Consider the following 22,909-nt stretch of genomic DNA (forward strand, 5'->3'; position numbering starts at 1 on the left):
TCCAACCGCCCAAGGAGCGGTAACCAGTGTCCTTCGTGCCTCAGTTTCCCAGCCTGGCACTGACTTATCCTGGAAGGCGGGAAGTGTTAACACTCCTAACTTCCAACTGGGGCAGCTGACAAGCTTAGGAGCTCACGGAGCTGCCATTTTCCTCCCTTTTTAAATTTTTCCCCCTCCCCCTGTTTCCCTTCTTCCTTTCCTGTATTCAATCGGTATTTATTGAGCACCTGTCATGTGCCAGGACCTGTTCTCTGTGCTGTGAACAACACAGAGATGTCTGCCCTCATGGAGCCGACATTCTATCCAGGGTGTCGGACAGCAAACACAATAAATAAGTAAAACATATAATGGTAAATAGTGATAACTGCACAGAAAAAGCAGGAAGGGGGATAGAGAGTAGTGGGGGGCAGTGGCAGTTTTCACGAGGGTGGTCAGAGAGACCTCACTGAGAGGGTGATGTTTAGATCTGAAGGAATCTGAAGGGGGAGCCATGTGAGGAGAGCTGTTCAGGCAGAGGAACAGCTAATGCACAGGCCCTGAGACAGAAGCACGCCCATCCTGTCAGAGGGCAGAGGGAGTGAGAGGCAGAGTGGGGATGAGGGCAGGGAGGTGACTGGGGCAGATCGCGTGGGGCCTTGTGGGTCACAGGGAGGACTCTGTCCTTTATCCTGAGTGACATGGAACCAGGGGAGGGCTCTGAGCTGGGGATGGACAGGATCTGACTCCAGAAGTCCTAGGCAAAGGCTGGGCTCTGGCCCCAGGGCTGAGGGCTCCCCTGAGAGAAGCCTGTGAGCCCCTAGCTCTGGCTGATGGCACATGTATTCCTCCATTGCGCCATGCAGTTTCAACCTCCTCACATCTTATTCCCCCCCAGGCTCCACTAGGCCTAAGGCTCCTTGCAGTTTCTTTCTTTCTTTTTTCTTTTTAATTAACTTGGTTGTGCCAGGTCTTAGTTGCGGCAGTTGGGTTCCTTAGTTGCAGCAGGCAGTTTCCTTAGTTGTGGCTCACCAGCTTCTTAGTTGTGGCACATGGGCTCCTTAGTTGTGGCTCGAGAGCTCCTTAGTTGCAGTTCACTGGCTCCTTAGTTGTGGCATGTGAACGCTTATCTGCGGCATGTGGGATCTAGTTCCCTGACCAGGGATTGAACCTGGGCCCCCTGCATTGGGAGTTTGGAGTCTTAACCACTGGACCACAAATTTGTGAATGCTCTTTACATATAAAGGACAGGAAGCTTTGCTTGCCATCTATATATTGCCACTGATCTTTTTCCATGATGTATTGAAATTTATCATTTTTTTAAAAATTTATTTATTTTATTTATTTATTTTTGGCTGTGTTGGGTCTTCGTTGCTGCGCGCGGGCTTTTCTCTAGTTGCGGCGAGCAGGGGCTCCTCTTCGTTGCGTTGCGCGGGCTTCGCGCTGCAATGGCTTTTCTTGTTGCAGAGCACAGGCTCTAGGCGCCCGGGCTTTAGGAGTTGTGGCTCATGGGCTCTGGAGCGCAGGCTCAGCAGTTGTGGCACACAGGCTTAGCTGCTCCCCGGACCAGGGCTCGAACCCGTGTCCCCTGCGTTGGCATGCGGACTCCCAACCACTGCGCCACCAGGGAAGCCCGAAATTTATCATTTTTATGAGGCCAAATCGTCCTCACTCTCCTCACCTTTTCCATCTATTGGGGGTCACCTCCTCACCAACCCCTCCAGGAAGCCTGCTATAGGAGGCTCTTTGGGCCTGATTTCCTCTCCCAGGGCCCTGAAGTAGAAGGGCCTGATTGCCCATCCTGAGGAAACCCTTGGAGCAGATCTACCACTGGGCTTGTTCCAGGGCTCTGATCTCTGACTGAGATCCCCAACTAAGTGACAGGAGGGCTTCCCCAAACATGGGTTCTAGAGCCTGATGCCCTGCACTGTGTGCAGGGTATTAAAGAGGCAAAGACTAGATATATGTATATGTGTAAGTGAATCGCTTTGCTGTACACCTGAAACTAACACAACACTGTAAATCAACTATAGTCCAATATAAAATTAAAAAGAGAGAGACAGAGGCTGTACCCGGCCATCCTCCCATCACTGGGACTTGGATAAAGTGCCATCGTCTCAGCTACTAGACTTGCTTGTTTTTTTTTTGGGGGGGGGGGAGGTGGGGTTGCAGAGTCTTAGTTCCCCGCCCAGGGACCAGGGATTGAACCTGTGTCCCCTGAAGTGGAAGGGCAGAGTCCTAACCTCTGGACCACCAGGGAAGTCCCAAGACTTGTTTTTTTTTTAAAAAACGGAGACTCAGTAAGGCAGAAAGACTTCAAAAGAGCACAAGAACAAGAATGTTTAATGCTGGCAAGGGTAGTTTAAAGGGCATATTCTCTCCGAACACTGGCGGGTGTGTGAATTGGATCCCTGCAGCACAACTTGGCAATGTGTGTTCCAGGCCGTGGGGAGGCAGCAGAGGGAAGTTAGCGAGAGCCTTGCTTGGGCATCAAAGCTAGGGATGAGCCCAGTGTGGGGTTTCGAGCAAATGAAGTTACTTCTCTAAGCCTCAGTTTCCTCCTCTGTGAAGCAGGGATAATCACAGCCCCTGCTGATTAAATTATGCAACTTAGCACCATGTATAGTGCACAGAAATGTTTGAAGCATGGGAACTGTTACTATTATTAAATCTTAAAGATGTACGTTTCCTTTGACCCAGCAGTTCCATCTGTGGTAATCTTTTCAAAGGAAATAATTAAAGATGTGCACAAATATTTAACTGCTTGGATTTTGGGGGTGGGATAAATTATTTATAAGAGCAAAATATTTATCACAGTTTAGATGTTCAACAAGAAAGAGTGGTTCAGACAAATTAGCATTCATTGATAGAATGGCATCTTATGCAGCCATTAAAACAAATGTTCTTGAAGAATATTTAATGACCTGGAAAGTTACTGGTGATATTTATACTCTTGTTTTAAAAAGATACAAAATTCTTTATAAATGTGTTTCCAATTCTGTTTTAAAAGGTAGGTAGGGGGCTTCCCTGGTGGCGCAGTGCTTAAGAATCCACCTGCCAATGCAGGGGACACAGGTTCGAGCACTGGCCCAGGAAGATACCACATGCCGCGGAGCAGCTAGGCCCAGGCGCCACAACTGCTGAGCCTGTGCTCTAGAGCCTGCAAGCCACAACTACTGAAGCCCACTCGCCTAGAGTCCGTGCTCTGCAACAACAGAAGCCACGGCAATGAGAAGCCCGCGCACCGCAACGAAGAGTAGCCCCTGCTCGCCGCAACTAGAGAAAGCCTGAGTGCAGCAATGAAGACACAACACAGCCAAAATTAAAAATAAATAAAATAAATTTATTTTAAAAATAAATAAAAGGTAGGTAAATGCACAGAAAAAAGACATTATGCAATCACTCATTCATTGCTTTTGCAGATATTAATTAAATGCCTACTATGTGCTAGACACTGTGCTGGGGCAAGGGAGACGCACTAAATATTTAAAAGTACCTCTGCAGAGGTGGATTTACAACTCATCCAACCATCCATTCAACAAATGTTTATTCAACAAATGGGCAAGTATAGTGAACAAAACAGACAAAAATCAGTGCTCTCATGGTGCTGACAGGACAGCAGCGGAGAGAGCCAAAAACAGTAACTATGATTATCTAATCATCTAGTATGTTAGAAGATGATTTGAGCAACAGAAAATAAGAAAAAGCAGACAAGGTAAGGGGTTTAGTAGCATGTGAGAGGGATGTTTGCTGCATTAGTCAGCGTGAGCAGGAACAGTCCCACTGATAAGATGACATTTGAGTAAAACCCTGAAGGACAGAAGGGAGGTAGCAATGATGATACCTGGGGGAAGAGTCTATTCCAGACAGAAGGAAAAGGCAATGCAATGACCTTGAAGTGGGAGAGCACCTGATTTTTTTTTTTGGAAGAGCAAACTGGCTGGAGCTCAATGAGTGCAATCACAGAAAAAGATGTCCGAGTTTAGATTACGGGGTCTTTTTTTCAAAAAAATTTTTTACAAATAAATACTATAAACAACAAAACAAAAACACACAAAAAAACCTTGTAAAAAGATTAAATCAAACTGTGCCTTGATTCCGGGCCAAGTTCCCGGACTCAGACAGACTGACAGACGTCGTCCAAAACTCACTATTTACTTCCTGTGATCCCGAACCAGCTCGTTCGCCCCTCTAAACCTCAGTTTTATCTGTAAAATGGGTATTAACATACAATACGGCTGTTGTGAGTATTCAGCGAGAAATTTCACTTGGCGGGGTGTCTGACACATAGTAAATGCTTACGAACTGTTTCTGGCCATTATTACCATTACGGCCTTCCACCCGCTAACTCCTTTTGAGGGAAGGTGGGAAGTTCTGTTACCAGAGGATAGCCATTTTCCCCTTTAAGAATGCAAGTGGGCTGGAAGCCAGCCTCTCCGCACCCTTTCCAAATTTTCCAATCCCTGCTTGGCATTTTCCGCCCGAAGGTCTCCGATTGGACTATCAGCACCAATCAGAGGCTGGAGCGGCGCTGCCCGGAGCCCAGCTCCGCCCCTGAGCGGGCCCTGCCCCCGGCCCAGTCAGCCCCGTTGCTATGGGGACTGGTGGACGGCGAGGGGGGAAAGCCCCGGATGTTCGTTGGGGATTCAACATGGCGGCGGCAGTGGCCGTGGTGGCGGCGGCGCAAGAGAGCTGAGGGCGGCGTGAGGGAGCCGATTTCCGGGCCGAGCAGCTAGGCCGCGAGCGACTGCGGTGCCGAGCCGGTAGGATAAGTGGTCTGGCCACGGGATTGGGGTGCGCCGGGCGGTTGTAGAGCGTTTAGGCGAGTAGGGGGCGGGGCCGCTGGGGTCAAAGTTCACTTGTGGAGGGAAGGGTCGCGTCCGGGGGGGTCGTGGGTCTACGCTGAGCGGGAGGGAGGGAGGTGTATAGGAGGTCAGAGGTCAAACTAACGAAGGGGGCGTGGCGAAGGGGGGCGCAAAATTCGAAATTTGAAGTGGGAGTTCGTTGGAGGGGCACGGGGTGAATGTCAAAAAAGGGGGGTCAAATTAATAATTTGATGGGAGGATGTGCCTACGAGGGTCAGAGGTCACAACCGTGGGGGCGGCGGTTGGAGTTAAGGCAGCAGCCAGTGGAGCAAATGTAGGAGACTTAGGTTGGGGGGCATCTTTATGAGATCAAAGGTGGGGCGTGACCAAAGCGAGCAAAAATCAGAATCTGATGGCCCGACAGATGATGTTCCCAAGGGTCGAAAGTTAAAACCCAAGTGGGACATATTGCTGGAGAGGAGGGGTAGGACATTCAAGAAAGAAATCAAAGGTGCTTTCTGGTGGGGGAGAAGGAAGCCCCCCTCCCGCAGATAATGAAAAGAATTCCAAGCACTCACAAAGCACTATGTGTCAGACCCTGTTCTAAACTCTTTACACGTATTTAATCCTGGCCACAACCTTATGGGCTTGGTGCCATTATTAAGAGGCCAAGTGATTTGCCCAGGGCCACCTCATGAGTACGTTTTGCAGCTGAGATTGGAACTCTGGAGTTTTGGGCCCAGAGTTCTATGCTCTGCTGCCTCTCAAATACTCATAATGTTGGTTAATACTTAATGAGGGCTGACACTGTGCTCAGCGCCTGGTCTTATTGTACTACAATCTAGATACACCCACTTTACAGCCGCAAAAAGTGAGGCTCAAAGAGCTTCTGCTAAGTGATGGAGGCAGATTCCAGGCTGGATCTGAATGATTCCAGAGCTCCTGCCCCTGGTCGCCACACTGTAGATTGCCAGAGGTCTGTTCGTGGAAGCAGGGGGCTGGGCAAGGCCGGGCCGCTCCCTGGGCAGGAACAGATTGTCTGTTTGGCCTCCGTGGAAGGGTGTGATCTGGGAGGAGAGGGTCCCCTGGGCCGATGGGATGGGGTGTTTGTGGGTGGCCCGTAGTCCAAGTGAGTCTGGCAGGCTCCTGTCTGGGGAGGGTGTTGTTGGGTGGTACCCTGTACAAAGTTGGGTGTTCTCTGTCCTTAAAACCCCAACCTCTCCTCACGATCTTCAGTCACTGCCACCTCTTTTCCTCCTGCTCTCTCGCGTCCCTCCCCGAGGTCCAACCACACTGGCCTGTTTGCTGTTCTTCAACTCTGTAGGCTTATGCCTGCCTCCAGGTCTTTGACCTTCGTGTTCCCTCTGCTTGGAATCCCTTCCCCACTTTGCACCCTCTCACTCACGAGCCACTCACTCACAGCCTGACCAGGACCACCCTGCCCCCAGGCACTGTTTTGTGGTATTTTGGCCGTGCTGTGTGGCATGTGGGATGGTTCCCGGACCAGGGATCGAACCCAGACCTCTGCAGTGAAAGCACTGAATCCTAACCACTAGGCCACCAGGGAACTCCCAACCGCCCTCCACACACACTCTTTATCTCACTATTGTTCTCTCCCAGCCCTTCACTCGGTCTTTAACTTATTTATCAACACGCAGTTTCTTGTCTGCCTCCCACTAGAATGTGGGCCCCTCACGGGCAGGAATTTCTCCATGTTGTTCTTTCCCTGAATCCCCACTTGAATCACTGCCTGGTCCATGGAGGGTGCTGGGTTGGTGGTGGTTGAATGTCGGGCGTGGTGCTGGGTGCTGGGTGCTGGGTCTGCAGCAGCGGACAAGACACACGAGCCCCTGGTCCCTGAGGGCCCTCAGTGTCCCTTGGTGGGAGCGGACTGGAACCAGACCCCTAGCCAGTGATACATGGCTACATCTCTACCAGCAGTGACGTGGCCTGCAAGGACATGGTCAGAGGACCAGGAGAGTGCCCAGACCCTGGGCCTGGTACTCTGTCCCTTGGAAAGTGCCCTGGGTAATCTCTGAAGGATGAGTAGGAGGAATGGGAAAGGGTGCGCCAGGCAGAAGAAAAGGCGTGAGTGGAGGTCAGGGATGCAGAGTTGGGGGCTTGTCGGCAGCATGTAGCCTGTGTGAGACCCCTAGGGTTCCTGGCCTTGGAGGAGGGTGGGCAGTGGAGCAGGAGCAGATGAGTAGCTGCCCTGTGTGTGTGGAGCTCTGAGGCAGTACTGGGGAGTGGTTCAGAGAAAGGACGCTGGTGCAAGGATGCCTGGCTCACATTCATCACTCACAGGCTGTGTGACCGTGGGCAAGTCGCTTAACTTTTCTGGGCCTCAGTTTCCTCCTCTGCAAAATGGGCATAACGATAATGACTACTTCATAGAACTGCTGTGAGGATGCAGAGCATAAAGCGCTTGGCCCAAGGCCTAGCACACAGTAGGTGCTATGTAAGCACTGGTCTTGAGGCCGCTGCTGCTACCGCTGCCTGAGGAGGGCCTCAGAGGTGGTGGCTGGGCCTCTCTCCACCTGCCTCCTGGCTTACTCTGGGAGCTGCCCCTCCCCCACCTGGCTCTGGCAGGGTCACTGGGTGGGTACAGGGCCAGGCAGCCCTATGAGGCCAGCCAGCCTCGGGCCCTCACGGCGGCAACTTGCTCAGCATCTCAGGGCTTGGCACAGATAATGGGGGAATTACAGGGCTTTGGCACTAGACATTCGGGCTCCTGCCCCATCACTTACCAGCCATGGGACCTTGAGCAAGTGATTTCTTATTTGCCAGTTTTGTTCCTGTGATACATTTTTAGACTAGGGAAAAAAGTAGAGCTCTCAATGTAGCAAAACACCCACGCTTCCAGTGTCCAGCCTGGGACAGAGCACACAGTAGATACAGTTAAAGGCCCCTCTTCTCTGCCCCGCCCTCCCTGCCTGTCCTCCCTCCCAGTGGTAGCCGCTGGGCTGGATTTGGTGTCCAGCCTTCCTCTGCAGGTTTTCCTACTGTTCCTGCCCTCGGATGGATTAACAAACAATAGAGTAGTAGCTCTCAACCCTGGCTACATACTGCAGTCACCTGGAGAGCTTTCAAAAATACTGCTGCCCAGGCCCACCCTAGAAATTCTGGCTTGGAGTCCCTTGGTCTGGCGTGGGACCAGCATCGGCACGTGGTTCTGATGGCCAGCCAGGGTTGCCCAGTGTTTTACAGTTTTACAGATCATATAAAGCGTACCACAGTAAACAGCCTGCTTCTTCTGCTCTGCGTTAGTTTGGCTTTTTCTCCATGTGGACGTGTGTCGGTCTAGAGCAGGTCATTCGTTTTCCCTTTCTGCGTTTCTTTTTGTATTAGTGACAGGAGTTACCCATTCACCTTTCGGTGGCCATTTAGGTGGTTCCCACTGGGACTGTAACAAACAACACTGCAATGAACACTCTAGACATGTTTCCTTGTGTACCACGGCCAGAGTCTCTCTTAGGTATATGTCTCACAGTGGAAATGCTGGACCTTCCAAATTGCTTCCCTAAGTATTTGTACCAATGTGCTTCCCAGCAGTGCTTGAGGGTTCCCTTGCCTCCGTGTCCTGCTTCGGGCAAGTCTGCGGCCCTTGCTGAAACAATTTACTCAGCCATGAGGTGGTAGGTTTCATGCCACCTGCCTGCCCTCCTCACCCCAGGCTGGAAACCGGGGGATGGTTCATGTGACGGGCTTAGCTGGGGCCTGACACCTGCTGAGCCCTCACACCCAGAGGAGAAGGCAGGCTGGGCTTTGACCTTCGCCCTCTAGGGTATCCAGGACAGTGGCTGAAACTTTGACCCAACTCTCCTTGGGGATCATCTCCCAGGGCTGACATTTGGGAAGGGAAACGGTACTGACTTAAACCTCCTCAGGAGGGAGGCAAAGAGGAAGGAGGTGCAGCTCGGAAAGGGATGGGCAAAGCCTTGATACACTCGTGTGTGTCAGATCATTGGTCCCAGTGGTGACCAACACAGTCCAAGCCCTGCCCTCATGGGTTACAGGACAGTGAAGGAGATAGACCTGTCCCCAGACAGTGACAGCCCACAGTGGTTGGGCTGGGATAGGGACGCACAAGCAGAATGGTTAGGGCTGGGATGGGGGACGCACAGAGACTGTAGGAATCCGGAGGAGGCATCTGACCCAGCCTGGGGAGCCAGCACAGGGCTTTCTGGAGAAGGAGACATCTGATTGATGAGAGGGAGCCAGGCCTGGGAAGAGTTGGAAAGAACAGAACAGGTAGTTGGTATGGAAAGTGCAAAGGCCCTGAGGTCCAGAGGAGCTTGGGATGTTCAGTTTCCACCAAGGAAGCCAGTGTGGCAGAGCTGGCAGTGAGGTCAAGGAGGTGGGGAGGTGTGGCAGATACAGCAGGGGGGGACAGGCTGGGGTGAGGAGTGTGGACTTCATTCTGTGTGTAATGGGAGTCATCGGAGGGCTTTAAGCAACATCTGCTTTGCCTTTTATAAAGATTGCTCAGGCTGCCATGTGGGGAACAGATCAGGGAGGGTGGGGGCCGGGAGACCTGAGGGGAGGCTGCCGGGATAGTCCAAGCAGAAGAGAGTGGGTAGCATGAGGGTGGTGGTGTTGGAGGGTCCCGTGTGCTGGCCAAGATTGTGAGTCCTTTAGCCGTATGGACTCATTTGATCTTCACAACAACCTATGAGGTAGGTACTGGTATCAACTCCTTTTTAGAGATGAGAGAATTGAGACCCAGAGAGATACGTGACCTGCCTAGGGTCACACAGCAGGCACGTGGCAGAGGCAGGACTTGAACTCCAGGCCTTCAGGCTCCAGTGCCCTGCAGTGTTTTGGAAGTGGTCTTGGTAAGACAAGGCTACTTCCTGTTCTTCCAGGCTCCTGTTTAGATAGAAACTCTTCGGGGGCCTGTTCAGCCTGGGTGGTTTCTGGGCGCTGGGTCCCTACTTCCCTCACGACCTCCCACAGCCCCCTTCCCTTTCGTGTCTACTGCCTCACCCCTCCTTGTCCTGCTGGCTCACAGTGAGCCAGACTTCCTGGCCAGACGCCGGTCGGGGTGTCCCCAGCAGCTGTTTCTCCCATCACCCAAGCCGGGCGGCCACAGATGCTGCCAGCAGGAAGCACTCTCCTTCCAAGTCACAGCCAGGGAAATGGGACCCTTCCCGGCCCAGCCACCCATCCGGGGCTGGGGCTTATTGTCTGCCAGCTGCCTTGGCCCACAGGAACGGTGGTGGAGGTGGGCAGGGAGGGTCAGAAGGGGAGCTTTCCCAGGTCCCAGGGGAGCCAGCTACAGCAGATGTGTCAGAAGCCACCACTCACTGCAGCCCGTCTCACGGGGCCCTCTGGTCCTGCCCAATGGCACCTTCCCTGCCAGGGCCACGCATTCCGCTCACACGTCCCTCAGCCCGACCCTCTACTGGAAGAGCCAGAGCACCCCCAGGCCTCACCTTCCTCACCTGTTAAATGGGCTGTCGGGGGGATTGGAGGAGACCGTGCTGTCGAGTGCTTGGCACATTACCTGGTACATAGTAAGCTCATGGTACGTGTGCCCCTCTGGGCTGCAGCCTCCTCTTCGCCTGCTCCCAGCCCCTCGTGACACCGTGCTAGCTGCCAGGTCCCCGAGTGCCAGGCGCCAGATGTATGCTTTTTGAGCATCCCGCCGTGGCGCGGCCCGGAGCCCTGAGGAGGAGGTGTTATTAACCTCATTTCTCTTTTCCTGCATTTTAATTTTAAGAGGCCCATTTTTGCCCTGTCTGCATGTATTGCCTATTTGCAGTTGAGAAACCACGCACAGCGCAGAAGGGTATATACAGCGATAAGGTCTCTTTCCCACCCCTTCTCTGTCTTCGGGCCCCTTCCCAGAGACAGCATTGTTCCTGGTTTCTTTTCTTGCTTGGGTGTTTGTTCCTGCACGTGTTCTCCCCCGCTTTTGTTTTTGCTCACGTGGAGCCGACTTCCCATGTTTGTATTCTGTCCTGCCCCTTGCATTTTTCACTCTTAAGTTCTGTGTCAGGATGTAGAGGGCTTCCTCGTGCTTTCTGTGGCTGTGTGAGGTTCCATGGCATGGTGTCCCCCCACACGCGTGTGAGCTGTGGGCACACCTCTGGAGGTGCTCGGGGGTCTGAGGTGCGTGCCCCGGGAGCTCTGCTGGCAGTGTCCCAGTCTGCCTGAGAGCGTGCTCCTGTTTGCACCCCACTCCCAGTGTCCGGTGGCGCCGTGGTCTCCTCACGTTCTCGCCGTGTGGATGGGTGTTATCTGATACTTTGACCTCTGCCAGTCAGGCAGGTGCTACAGTAAGTGGTCCTTATTGTGGTTCTGATTTTTAAAAATTATTCTTGTTATTTATTTTATTTTAATTTTGGCCGTACCATGTGGGATCTCAGTTCCCCGACCATGCCCCCTGCCGGGGAAGCACAGAGTCTTAATCACTGGACCACCAGGGAAGTCCCCTGATTTTAATATGAGTAAAAGGGAGCATCTTTGTGTTTGTTGAAAGCCCTCTGGACTTCCTTTCCTGTCTATTTGTGATATTTTTGCTTTCCCTAAAAAGAGGAAACTGAGGCATAGGCTGGAAACCCCACAGTGAGTGAGTGGCAGGTTTGGGACTCAAATCCAGGCCTGCCTCGCTCCAGCCTGGAGCTCTTAACCTGTCGGATGCAGTGGAGATTGAGGGCATAGACTCTGGAGCCAACTTTGCCACTCTTAGCTGTGTGATCCCGGACAAGTCAGTTCACCCCTCTGTGCCTCTGCGTCCTCATCTATAAAATGGGGGTGATAATGATACCTCCTTTACAGGGTTGTTTTGAGGATATAAATGCATACTCATCAGACAGAATGCATAGTAAGTGTTCAAAGACGGATAGCTGCCAGTATTAGTACTCACAGTATTACTCTATATTATTAGTATTAGCAGGCACTGTTTTGTGTGCTTTGAGTGAACGAACTTGTCACATCCTCCTAGCAACCCCAAGATGTAGACGTTCTTGTTTTTTTGGTGGTGGTTGTTTTTTGTTAGCGTCATGTGGGATCTTAGTTCCCGGGCCCCCTGCAGTAGAAGCCCAGAGTCTTACCCACTGGACCACCAGCGAAGTCCTAGATGTAGATGTTCTTATTATCCCACTTTTAAGGGGAGGAAATGGAGAACCTGGGAGACCAGCCTGGTGTCAGAGCCAGCAGGGCTGGGGTTTGGCCCCGGGCTCCCCCTGCCACCCGCTAACCGAGCGGAGGGATTAGAAGACTCCTCCCTTCCCAGCCGGCTGCAGGGGAGCTCTGGAGGGCACACCTTGGCAGGTGGGGACGCCGGGCAGGGGCCCCACATAGAGAGCCTCCCTCCTGGGCCCTCTGCTCCCACCCCAGCGCCCCAGCCCGGCCCTGGAAACTCTGATAAAGCGGCATTGTGTGGCAGTTTCGGGCTTGCTTCCCCTGGCGGCTTTCAACCACTCCCACACATGGGGAAGCCGCCTGGGCCTCCTCCCCCTCCCCCGCCCCTCCTGCCAGCCCTCCACGCGAGTGCTGGGAATGGGGAGGAAGTAGGGCATTGCGGGGGGGCTGGGCTCCTACTGTCCCCCAGGTGAGGACAACCCCCCAAGTCCTGTGCGCAGGCACAGCTCTCTTTCTCTCACTTTCTTTCTCCCTAGGGACCCCTCCTCTGCTGCCTGCAGCCACTTCCCCAGCTCCCTTCCTCCAAATCTGGCCCCAGATTATTTGTGTATTTATGTACCTTGATGATTCCACCTCTTCCACAGTGGTGAAGGGTAACATGCCTATAGAAAAGTACATCAGTGCCCATGTCAGTTTAACAGGTAATGATAAGGTGAGCAGCATTTTCACCACACCTAGGCGAAGACTGCGAACACAGCACCCCAGGAGCCTCCCATGCCCTCTTGACCACAACCCCAGTAGAGGCCACCTCCCTGACCTTGGGGGTCACCAGGGCCCCGCTTTTCCAGAGGTTTTACTAGGTGTGCATCCTGAGTTATAGCCTGCCACCTCGCCTGCCTGGGGACTTCACATAAAGGGACTCCTGCAGCACATCCTCGTCTGGGTCTGCCCTCCCTCATCCTTGGTCTGTGAGGCACAGCCATGTGGTTGTGGGTGTGAGTGGTTCATTCGCCCTCGTTGCTGGGCAGCCTGCTAATCATAACTTACTTCTCCGCCCCTGCTGCGCGGGGGTGACTGTGCTCTTTGAACACATCTGCTGGGACCTGTGTGCATGCACTTCTCCAGGGATCACGTCTGGGCTGCGGTGCTCAGCTCAGAGGGTCGAGTCTCACCCCGTTAGCAGAGCCCGCCACGCAGCTGTCCAGAGTGGCCGTAACTGTGCGCCCGCCCAGCAGTGCTGCTCGTCCTCCCTGCACTGGGTCTCTCAGACTTTGTAACTGACCTTGGAACACTTTATATTCTCTTCTCCTACAGAAGTAACATGTGTGCTTCTTATTGCTGAGATGAGTCCTCTTGTCCTTTTCTCCTCCCCGGGCTCCTATCCATGCCAGCTCTTACCCATCCCACCTATGGGAGTCCCATGCTTACTCCTTGATAAGCCCTGTGCTGGGGCCCCGGGTGCCAGGACCCGGAGGTGAACACAGCAGGCTCCCTCGCTGGGCTCAGTCTGGCAGGCGACCCAGACCTTGACCAAAGAGTGATGCGGAGACAGGTAAAATAGACTAGACTCCCAAGCCCCATCTCCTCCCAGCAACCCTGCCTCGTTCACGGGCACCCCATCTGTCCTCTCCATGGGACCGGGAATCTGGCGTCATCCTGGCTCCTCTTGTCCTCATCCTCCACATCCACGATGTCAAGAAAGCCGGCTGGGGCTTCCCTGGTGGTGCAGTGGTTGAGAGTCCGCCTGCTGATGCAGGGGACACGGGTTTGTGCCCCGGTCCGGGAAGATCCCACATGCCGCGGAGCGGCTGGCCCCGTGAGCCATGGCCGCTGAGCCTGCGCGTCCGGAACCTGTGCTCCGCAACAGGAGAGGCCACAGCAGTGAGAGGCCCGCGTACTGGAGGAAAAAAAAAAAAAAAAAAAAAAAGCCGGCTGTTCTGCCTCAGATTAGACCCCAGCGCCTCCCACTCCTTGTTGTCTCCACCTGGTTCCAGCTGCCCTCCACTCCTGCCTGGGCCATGTGGCCGCCTCCTCACTACCCCGCTGCCCCCACAGTTTGTCCCCGTGCCCAGCCAGGGGTTCCCTGCCCTGCTGGGCACCCTCCCGTGGCTTCATCTCTTTTGGGAACGCCTCCAAGGCCCCACAAGATCCTGGACCAGGTTCCCTGCTCGCCTTCACTCCTCTCCTGCTGCCCTATTCCTGGAACATTCCAGGCTGGTCCTGCCTCAGGCCCTCTGTTCATGCTGCTCCCTTGTGTTTGTAGCACCTCGCATCCCTGCATCCAGGCAGATCTCCCTGACTCCTGTCTACAGTAGTGCCGTCACTCTCTCTCCCCACCTTCCCCTGCTTGGTTCTCCTGGTCCATTCACCTTCACTACTGATCCTTAGTTATGACTGTGGGCGTGTTGGTTAGTGTCCTCTCGGCCCCGCCCCGAATGACTTAGCTTCAAGGTGGGGGGGGATTCTTGCGTCCCTTGTTGTATCTCAGGGCTTGACTTGTAGTAGTCGCTCAGTAAACACTGGTGGGCCGAATGAACGAACAAGCCATAATAAGCGGAGAGTGTCATTGCCAGCGTGTATGATGTGGGGGGGTGTCCTTCCCCCACCCGCCCGCCCCGCCCCCAACGTGAGAATTACAGGGCAGGCTTTCCTAAGGAGGAATTGCTGCTTGAAGGATGAACTCAGGGAGGAGGAGGGTGACTGTCGAGGCTGAGGGAGCTGCCTGTGCAGAGGTTCCAGGTGGGAGAGCGCAAGGAGTCTTCCAGGAGCTGAAGGAAGACGGGCGTTCTCCCATGGCTCTGGATTCGAGTCTCGGCAGCCACTCAGGCCTCTTCATGTCTCAGCTTCTTCCTCTAGAACTGAGGTTCCTCTGCGTGTCCTGGGGCTTGTGTAAAGTTCTGCTCCTAACATACTATCCTAGTGCCTGGCTAGCAATGTGAATGTGATTGGTTTATTACCCTTTTTTCCAGCAAATACTCTGGAGCGCCTGGCCCTTTGTGGCCTCCGGGGACACTGCGGTAGATAAACAGACCCAGTTGCTACCCAGATGGAGCCTGTCTCTTGGACTCTAAGCCTTCTAGCCACACCCCCGACCTCCCAGGTCAGAGGCAGGAGAAGGCCTGAAAAGACCTTGGGCCTGGGGTGTCCTCATTCCTGAGGCTGATTAACAGGGAGAACTAATCTCGGGATTGCACGTGCCGGGCCCAGTGCCCGCACACAACTCCCACGCTGTTTCTACTCAGTCCTTCCTGGAAGGATTCAACCCATTTCAGAGATGAGGGCGGTGAGGGTGGCACCAGTAGTGAGTAACCTGATGTGGTGGTATCTCCTCGGGGTGTTGGAGCAGCTTTTCACGTGCTCCTCAGACATCTGGAGCGCCCCTCCTATGAATGGCCCATTTGGGTCACTTGCCTCTTTTTCCTCTGGCTGTCTGTACTTTTTTTTAACCACTAGACCGCCAGGGAATTCCCTGTCTGCATTTTTATTTTGAATTTCTGTGAGTTAAATTCTAGATTCTGGTCAAGAACATGTGTTTCCTAGATGGTACTCCTGCCTTCTCTCAGTCCATGGCCTGTCTTTTCACTTTTTTTAAAAAAAAATATTTATTTATTTATTCATCTGGCTGCATCAGATCTTACTTGCAACACACGGGCTCTTCATTGCAGCACTCAGGCTTCTCTCTAGTTGTGGCGCATGGGCTCTCTAGTTGAGGCCACGGGCTCAGTAGTTGTGGCTTAGTTGTCCTGCGGTGTGTGGGATCTTAGTTCCCTGACCAGGGATCGAACCCACGTCCCCTGCATTGGAAGGCAGATTCTTAACCACTGGACCACCAGGGAAGTCCATTCACTTTTTTTATTGTGTCTTTTGATGAACAGAAGCCTTTAATTTTAATGCAGTCAGTTATCACCCATTTCCTTTATAGTTTTATAGTTCTGCTTTTCACGTTTAGTTTTCCTTTGTGCTAGAATTGGAGTGTGTATGTGTGGTGTGAGATAGGCACCCAGTTTCACATTGTCCATCTGGATCCTCAGTCATCCGTGTGCCATTTATTACAAACCAGCGTTTCTCCCCTGCCACCTGTGTCATAAATTATCTCTCTGTATAAGTGGGCCTGTTTCGGGGTACTTCCTTCCTTTCTTATGCTTGGTTTGCCTACTCCTGTGTCAGTACCCCACTGTCCTAATTTCTGTAGTTGATAGCAAGTCTCGCTGGTGTGGAGAGCAAGCCCTTCCACATGTCCTTCTTCCCGAGTGTCTCGGCTATTTGACTTTTCATGATTCCATTTAGAGATGAGACAAGCATCTTGCCGCACACACAGACGTGACATGGAGTCTCCCAGTCCATGAACGTGGTCTGTCTCTCCATTTACGTATGTCTTCTCTGATGTCTTTCAGCAAAGTATCGCACTTCTCCAGCCTGGGCCTTGCCCGCCGCTTGCTGGATTTATTCCAAGGCGCTTTGTGCTGTGGCAGGGGGAGCCTGTGGCCTCCTCTCCCACGAGGCGCCTTGTTCACTGGGCTTGGCTTTGCTGGGTGAGGCTCTCACAGCAGAGGCAGGAGCCCACCTCCCCCATTCCCTGCTTTCTCCCTGGCACCGCCCCTGGGCCCTGGCAGAGGGCAGGCAGGGTGCCAGAGAGGAGGTTGTAATTTTCCTGAATGATTTCAAGGGCTAATTAAAGGTTTTCCTTGACTAATCAGCTTACAGTTTAATTATCGGGAAACAGGCTCAGGGATGCAGGAAGCAGCAGTGCTGGGGTCTCCTTACAGTGTGGCGGGAAGGAGCCAGGGTCCAGCCCTTACCCCGTAGCCATGGCAGGATCTGGGGTACCCCGGCACCCCCAGGAGGCCAGCTGCGGTTCTCCGTCCCTGGGAGAGAACGGGGTGGAGTGCAGCAGATGCCGGTGAGGTCAGAGTGGGTCCCTGCCCTGCTTAAAATCCTTCTATGGTTCCCACTGCTGGGGCGGTGGGGGACCTAGTCCCGCCTCTGGTCAGCAAGGCCCTGCCCCCCTTCCTTGCCAGCTGCACTGCAGCCTCGCTGGCCTTTTTTTAGTGCTCTCACCTCATTTATTCTTTGGGTCCTGGCCTAAAGGTCACCACCTCTGGGAAGCCTTCTCAGGCCACTCCTGCCTCCAGAGCAGGTGATAAACTCTGCCAGCCACAGGCTGGCTGTCAGTGTCACTCCCTCCACCACTGATAAGCGCTTCACCCCTGGGCTGTGCCCTGTGGTCCAGCATTGGGGTTGCGGAGGACCCAAGAGGAGAAGGGGTTCAGGATGGGCGCTCTGAGGAGAGGGCTGGGCGCGGGCTTCAGGCCCGGAGGACTGAGTGATTGCTGAGGCCTTCCCGGGGGCGGTGGTTGGCAATCTGGCCAGTGACCTGACCAGGGAAGGGCTCTTGGGAGTTTGTGAAAGGGGCGGGGACCTGGAGATGGCCGTGCCAGGCCTGGCTTCATTCCTTGCATTCTTCAGCAGGCCCCAGACTCCCGGTGGCTACGGTGGGGGAGGGTGGGCAGGCAGAGAGGGGGGCCTCCTGGGCACTCACCCTGCCCCGCCCTTTCCCTTTCAGCCCCTAAGGCCTACACCCCCATCAGTCTGTCTCACTTTACACCACCCCTCAAGGATGCAGGCCTGGGACTGTGTGTCCAGGCCCCCCACCCCTAATCCCGTGCTCACCTCTGGCCACACATTAGGGTTACCTGGTGCAGGCATCCATGCGGGGGTCCAAGGTCAGACCATTTGAATCCGAATCTCTGGCTGTGAGGCCTGAACATTGGGTTTTGTGCGGTTTTTTCAAGCTCCCTTGGTGACTCTAGTGCAATTCTGAACCGAGATGAGAGCCACTGGCTTACAGAATGATAGGAAACATATATTAGCTTTTGCGATTTCCTGGGTTTGGGCACTTTCCTGGGTTTCTGGCATGGCGTGATTAAGTCATGTCACCTCCATAAGCACACTGTAGGAAGATATGATTATTATTCCCATGTTACTGTCAAGGGAGCTGAGGCCCAAAGAAGGCGTCCGTGCCTGGTGGTGCAGCCTCTGTTGCTGTCCTGTCTTCCCATCCCTGGGCCCTCCAGACCTCTGTCTGAGCAGCTATCTCTCTGTCCCCGCCCCGCTCCTGTCTTTCTCTACCTGTGTCTCTGCCTCCTATCTCTCTCCCTCTTTCCCTCAATTTCTGCTTCCCTCCTCCCCTGAAGAGGCTTCCTTAGCTTCCCTGTTTAGAGCCAGGATCCTGCTGAAGCCACAGAGGGGAGATGGTTTCTACAGGCCCAGGACAAGAACAGGAAGGAGGGCTTCCCTCCTTCCACAGGCTCCCCCTGCCACACACACTCCAGCCTCCTTGCTCCTCCTGGCACCTGGCGTGGGAGAGGGTGGGAGGCAGGGCACCCATCCCACTGATGGTCAGGGGCCGGGGGTACTAGGGCTGGCTCTGCAACCTTGCAAGGAGGACCATCCAGAGGGGTGGAGCCTAACAAGTCCCGTGGGCCCCAGATCTGGTGTTGTCATCTGTTTGTTGCTGGTTGCCATTTCAGGCTCCCGTGGGGTGGCTCCTGGTTTAATTTCAGGAAAGGTTTGTGCTAATATGTGAATATTGCATTGCAGGAGCCGTTATTGTTTGATGGGAACAAGGGGGACCAAGAGTCCAGTGCCCCTGTGTGTCCCCACTCACCAAGGGCTCCCTGGCCTCCTCTCCCTGACCCCTTCCCAGCAAGGGCTGGGCATGCAGCTCCCCCGCCAGCCTCACCCACCCCCAACAGAGCTTCCTCTGTGACCTGTGGCCAGGCCCTGAGCCCTGGCTATCTCTGCACTGGTTCCCATTTGGAGCCAGAGGAGAAGGATTCTTGTTGCTTCCCAGGGTAGCTGGGAGAATTGAGTCAGCGTGTGTGTAACACTCAGCACAGGGCTGTCATCATTATGTCATTCTGGTTACTGTTGCTGTGATTACTGTTACAGTTATTAGAGGCAGGATATGTGTTTGGATTTAGTAATTAAGGTTCACGGGGTGAGCGATCCTTAATTCTTCACCTTTATGACTAGGTCACATTTCCTTTTGCAAAACATTTAAAACCTTTGTATAATGGAAGTGTCCACACATGCTCTGAAGAGTGGTCTGATGCCCTCCCCACGTCCCCGTCCCCAGCTTCAGCGGTTATCAGTCACCACCAGGCTTTTTCATCTGTGCCCCATCCCCACCTCCCTGATTCTTTTGAAGCACTTCTCAAACATCATAGACTTCAGCCATAAGTATCTCAGATTTTTTTTGCCTATGAGAGATAAGGAATCCTTAAAACACACAGGCACACACATACACACACACACAATACCATTGTCACAGGAGAAAAAGAACCAGTACTTCCTTAATATCCTCACATTTCCCCAGCTGTCTTATCATCCTTTTTCATGTGTTTGTTTGACTTGGCATCCAGACAGGGTCTGCTTTGCGTTCGGTTGATAGGCCCCTGAAGGCTTCTGTAGTCCATAGGGTTTCCCCTGGCGGCTCTTTCCTGTGCTTGCTTATTGGGTCGTCAAAAACCCTGGTCCTCTCTCCTCTGGAAGTTTCCACACTCTGGATCTCACTGATGCATCTTTGTGGTGTCATTTCACATGTTCCTCTGTCCCCTGTACTTCCTGTATATTGGGCCTTAGGCCTAGAGGCGCTACTGGATTCAGGTTCCCTTATTTCATAGGCGGTGCTCTGTGGGACCATCAGGCCAACATTTGTGTCTGAGTGACTATTTTAAAATAAATTTAATTAAGTTTTTTTTTTAAGTGAGTGGATTGAAAAAAAAGTTCTTAAGTCACTCCTAGTAAGGCTGGTACCCAGCTACAGCAGAGTGGAGCGGGAGGAAGCCAAAGGCCTGACTTGCAGAATGGCCGGGGCCTGGGAGCAAAGGGCTGTGTGTGAGTTCCTGGCTTCCAGTGAACTATTGTCATAAGTGCACAGCTTTGGGCTCCTGCTTTGCTGGGGACCAGAGGCGCCCAGCTGAGAGCCGTCCCTGACCCCCAGCCCCACCCCCATCCTTCAGCCTGGCCTGGCGGTTAAGCTTTAGGGACTCCTGCCCCAGTTCTGCGCTTGGCCAGCAGGGCCACCCTGGGAAGCTTTCCCATCCCCCACGGGCTTCCTCCTCCGTAACATGATGCTGGTAGGGGGACCACACCTCCCTTGGAGGGCTGTGGTCAAGAGGCCTGGGCGCCGGGAGCTGCTGTTCTTCTGCATTTAGTGTAGACTCTCTTTGACCTCAGCCAGGCCACTCTCCCCTTCCACCCTTCCTCCCTTCCTGCCACGCCAGCCCCCTTGGCCAGCCTCCTCCGGCATTCTGGAATGTGCCAGGCAGGCTTCAGTCCTCGGGCCTTTGCAGTTGTGGTTCCTTCCACCCTGAAAACTCTTCCCTGGATCCACACGTGGCTCCCTCACTCCCCTGCTCTTGCCCAAATGCCGCCCCCTCAGAGACACCCCTCCCCCCACTGTCCCCTCTCCCACTTGTTACGGACTTTTTTGTTTACTTGTGTGTTGTCTTAACTTCGTCTCACTCACTAGGATGTCATCTCTGGGAAGGAGGGACTATCTTACTCACTGCTGTATCCCCAGTGCTTAAAACAATGCCTGGCACATACTGAGTGCATAATAAAGAATTGTTGAGTGCGGACCGAATAAGAGCCTTGAACGGGACGAATAAGAGCCTGAACGTGGTTAAGTGAGTGGACTCTGGCCTGGGTCACACCTGCCATGGAATCCTGGCTCTAATACATGCTGTGTGACCTTGGGCCAGCACCTCCCCTCTCTGAGCCCCACTTTCCTCCTCTGCAACATGGAGGCATTCACAGCACCCTGCTCACCGCCTTGTCTTGCACTAGTGTGGTGCGCGCACGTAAGGCTCTGTAGCTGGCCTCGTTGGTGTCCTCTGTCTCCAGCGCAGGGCACAGGTGAGCCACCTAGGGCTGTCCCCACCATGGGGACCCTACCAAATCTTAACTAACTCCTTCCACTCTGGGTGACCGGCTGTGGCACCCCAGGGTAGGGACGCCGTGGATAGATACTTCCCCGTGGCCAGAAAGGCTCCACAGGGAGTGTGATCCACGCAGGACACCAGAGTGCTGGGCATGTGCAGAGACCTGGGTGTTGGGGCTGAGGCTGAGTCTGGCTGCTTCCAGGCCTTTGTCTCCTTTGCAGGAAACAGCCCAAGAGCTGCAAGGGGCCAAGGGGGGCTACTGCTCTGATCGCGGCAGCAGTTACAGCCTTGGGAGTGTGTGAGTGTGAGAGAGAGAGAGAGATGGACAGAGAGCAAAAGAGACTGTCTGCGGACACCTGCAGGTATGGAGGAAGCTTCCAGCTGTCAGAATTGCTACCCCTGGTGTTTCCTGCACCAGAGTGTAAAATATGACACGTGTACAGAAGACTGCGTGAGACCTCCCTGTTCAGTCTAGTGAATAATCATAAAGCACACGCCCTTCTAACGACCACCAGATCAAGAAGACAAGCGTTGCCAGCACCCTAGAAGCCCCCTCCTTCGTGTGCTCTTTCCAGGTTTATCAAATAAATTCAGCCCTCTTTTCTTCCTTTTTTTTTTTTTTTTTTTTTTTTGCTGTACGCGGGCCTCTCACTGTTGTGGCCTCTCCCGTTGTGGAGCACAGGCTCCGGACGCGCAGGCTCAGCGGCCATGGCTCACGGGCCCAGCCGCTCCGCGGCACGTGGGATCTTCCCGGACCGGGGCACGAACCCGCGTCCCCTGCATCGGCAGGCGGACTCTCAACCACGGCGCCACCAGGGAAGCCCTCTTTTCTTCCTTTTAATTGTTGCCTGTTCGTTTGTGAATCATGAAAGATTACAGTTGCCCTCAAGAGATCAGAGAATCACCTGATGGATTCCCTTGGGCCTGTTGCTCAGATAAGAGAGAAAAAACGCTTGCCGTGGTTAAAGTCCCCTGGGTCCCCTCCCGCAGGTACTCACTGTGCTTCCTTGTTGCTTCCATAAATAGTATCCCATATCGTTCTGCAGGTTTTAACACTGTATGTAAATGGCTCCAGACCGCCAGCACTCAGCTGCAGCTTGCTCTCAATAGGGTGGCTAAGTGAAGTCGCATGCTCCCCAGCATGGGTCAGATGGAAGCCTCTCCCCATAGCCAGAGGAAAGCATCCCTGCCCCGGTGGAGCCGCAGGAGGGCGCTCTGGGGCTCCTCTCGGCTTGCCACCCCCTGCTCCAGCCGGGTGTGACACCTCTGCCTCAAATGAAGGTGGGTAGTCCCTGTCCGGAGAGGGCACTGCCAGCTTCCCAGGTTGACAATTGAGATTCAGCTGTAGGCCCATGACCTGTAAGGGGCCTTCCCTGACACTTGTAAGGTGTGAAGGGGGTTCTGGTACCATCCCAGATCTGTCACTTCCACGGAGGGGCCTTCCCTGGAGAAGGGTGAGACCCCCCCACACACATGGGAATGGATTGGGGGCTGGGTGCAGGGAGGGTCTCTTCTCTTCCCCTGCCTCCTCTGCCCCTCTGCTTCCCCTGTTAGCCAGTCTCATCCAGCCTTTCATGGAGAAGCCCTGTGGGGTGGAGATGACTATCAAAGGCTCTGGATCTGGAGGCCTGGGTTTGCTACCCAGCTCCGCCACCTACTAGCTGGGTGACCTTGGGCTTGTGGCTCCCCTCCAGCCCCCCTCGGCCTCAATTTCCCCATTTGTAAAATGAGATTGTTATAAAGGTTATTTTATCCATGTAAAGCACTCAAAAGAGAGCTAGCACATAGAAACCTCTTAACAAGTGTTAGCTGAGAGTATTATTGTCATTATTGTCCCTCACTCTTTCACTGTGTGCCTCCTCTGAGTCCAGCCCTGTGCTGGCTGATGCCTGGGACAGGATGGTGACCTGTCTGCCCGAGGCCCTGCCCTCATGTCCAGTGATGGGAGACAGACACAGCACTAAGCAGTGACAGCCCAGAGTGACCCTGAGGAAAGCACAGGCCCGAGGGTCATGGCTTTGGTGGAGGAGGCCCCCCCCGAGAACTTGAAGCAAGCCCTGGCTCCATCCTAGGAAATCAGGGAAGGCTTCC

At 53.8% G+C, this 22,909-nt stretch overlaps 1 protein-coding gene across 1 annotated transcript in view; it reads left to right on the plus strand.

Annotated features, from left to right (window-relative positions):
• The first annotated feature begins 4,626 nt into the window (after positions 1–4,626).
• Positions 4,627–22,909, plus strand: part of PAK4 (p21 (RAC1) activated kinase 4) — a 45,993-nt gene continuing 27,710 nt past the window's right edge. The window contains exon 1 of the mRNA XM_082862000.1: positions 4,627–4,739. The gene's annotated coding sequence lies outside the window, so the exon portion shown is untranslated. The remainder of the gene's footprint in view (positions 4,740–22,909) is intronic.

This window comes from Leucopleurus acutus (genome assembly GCF_964270905.1).
Source record: "Leucopleurus acutus genome assembly, chromosome: 20".
NCBI lineage: Eukaryota > Metazoa > Chordata > Mammalia > Artiodactyla > Delphinidae > Leucopleurus > Leucopleurus acutus.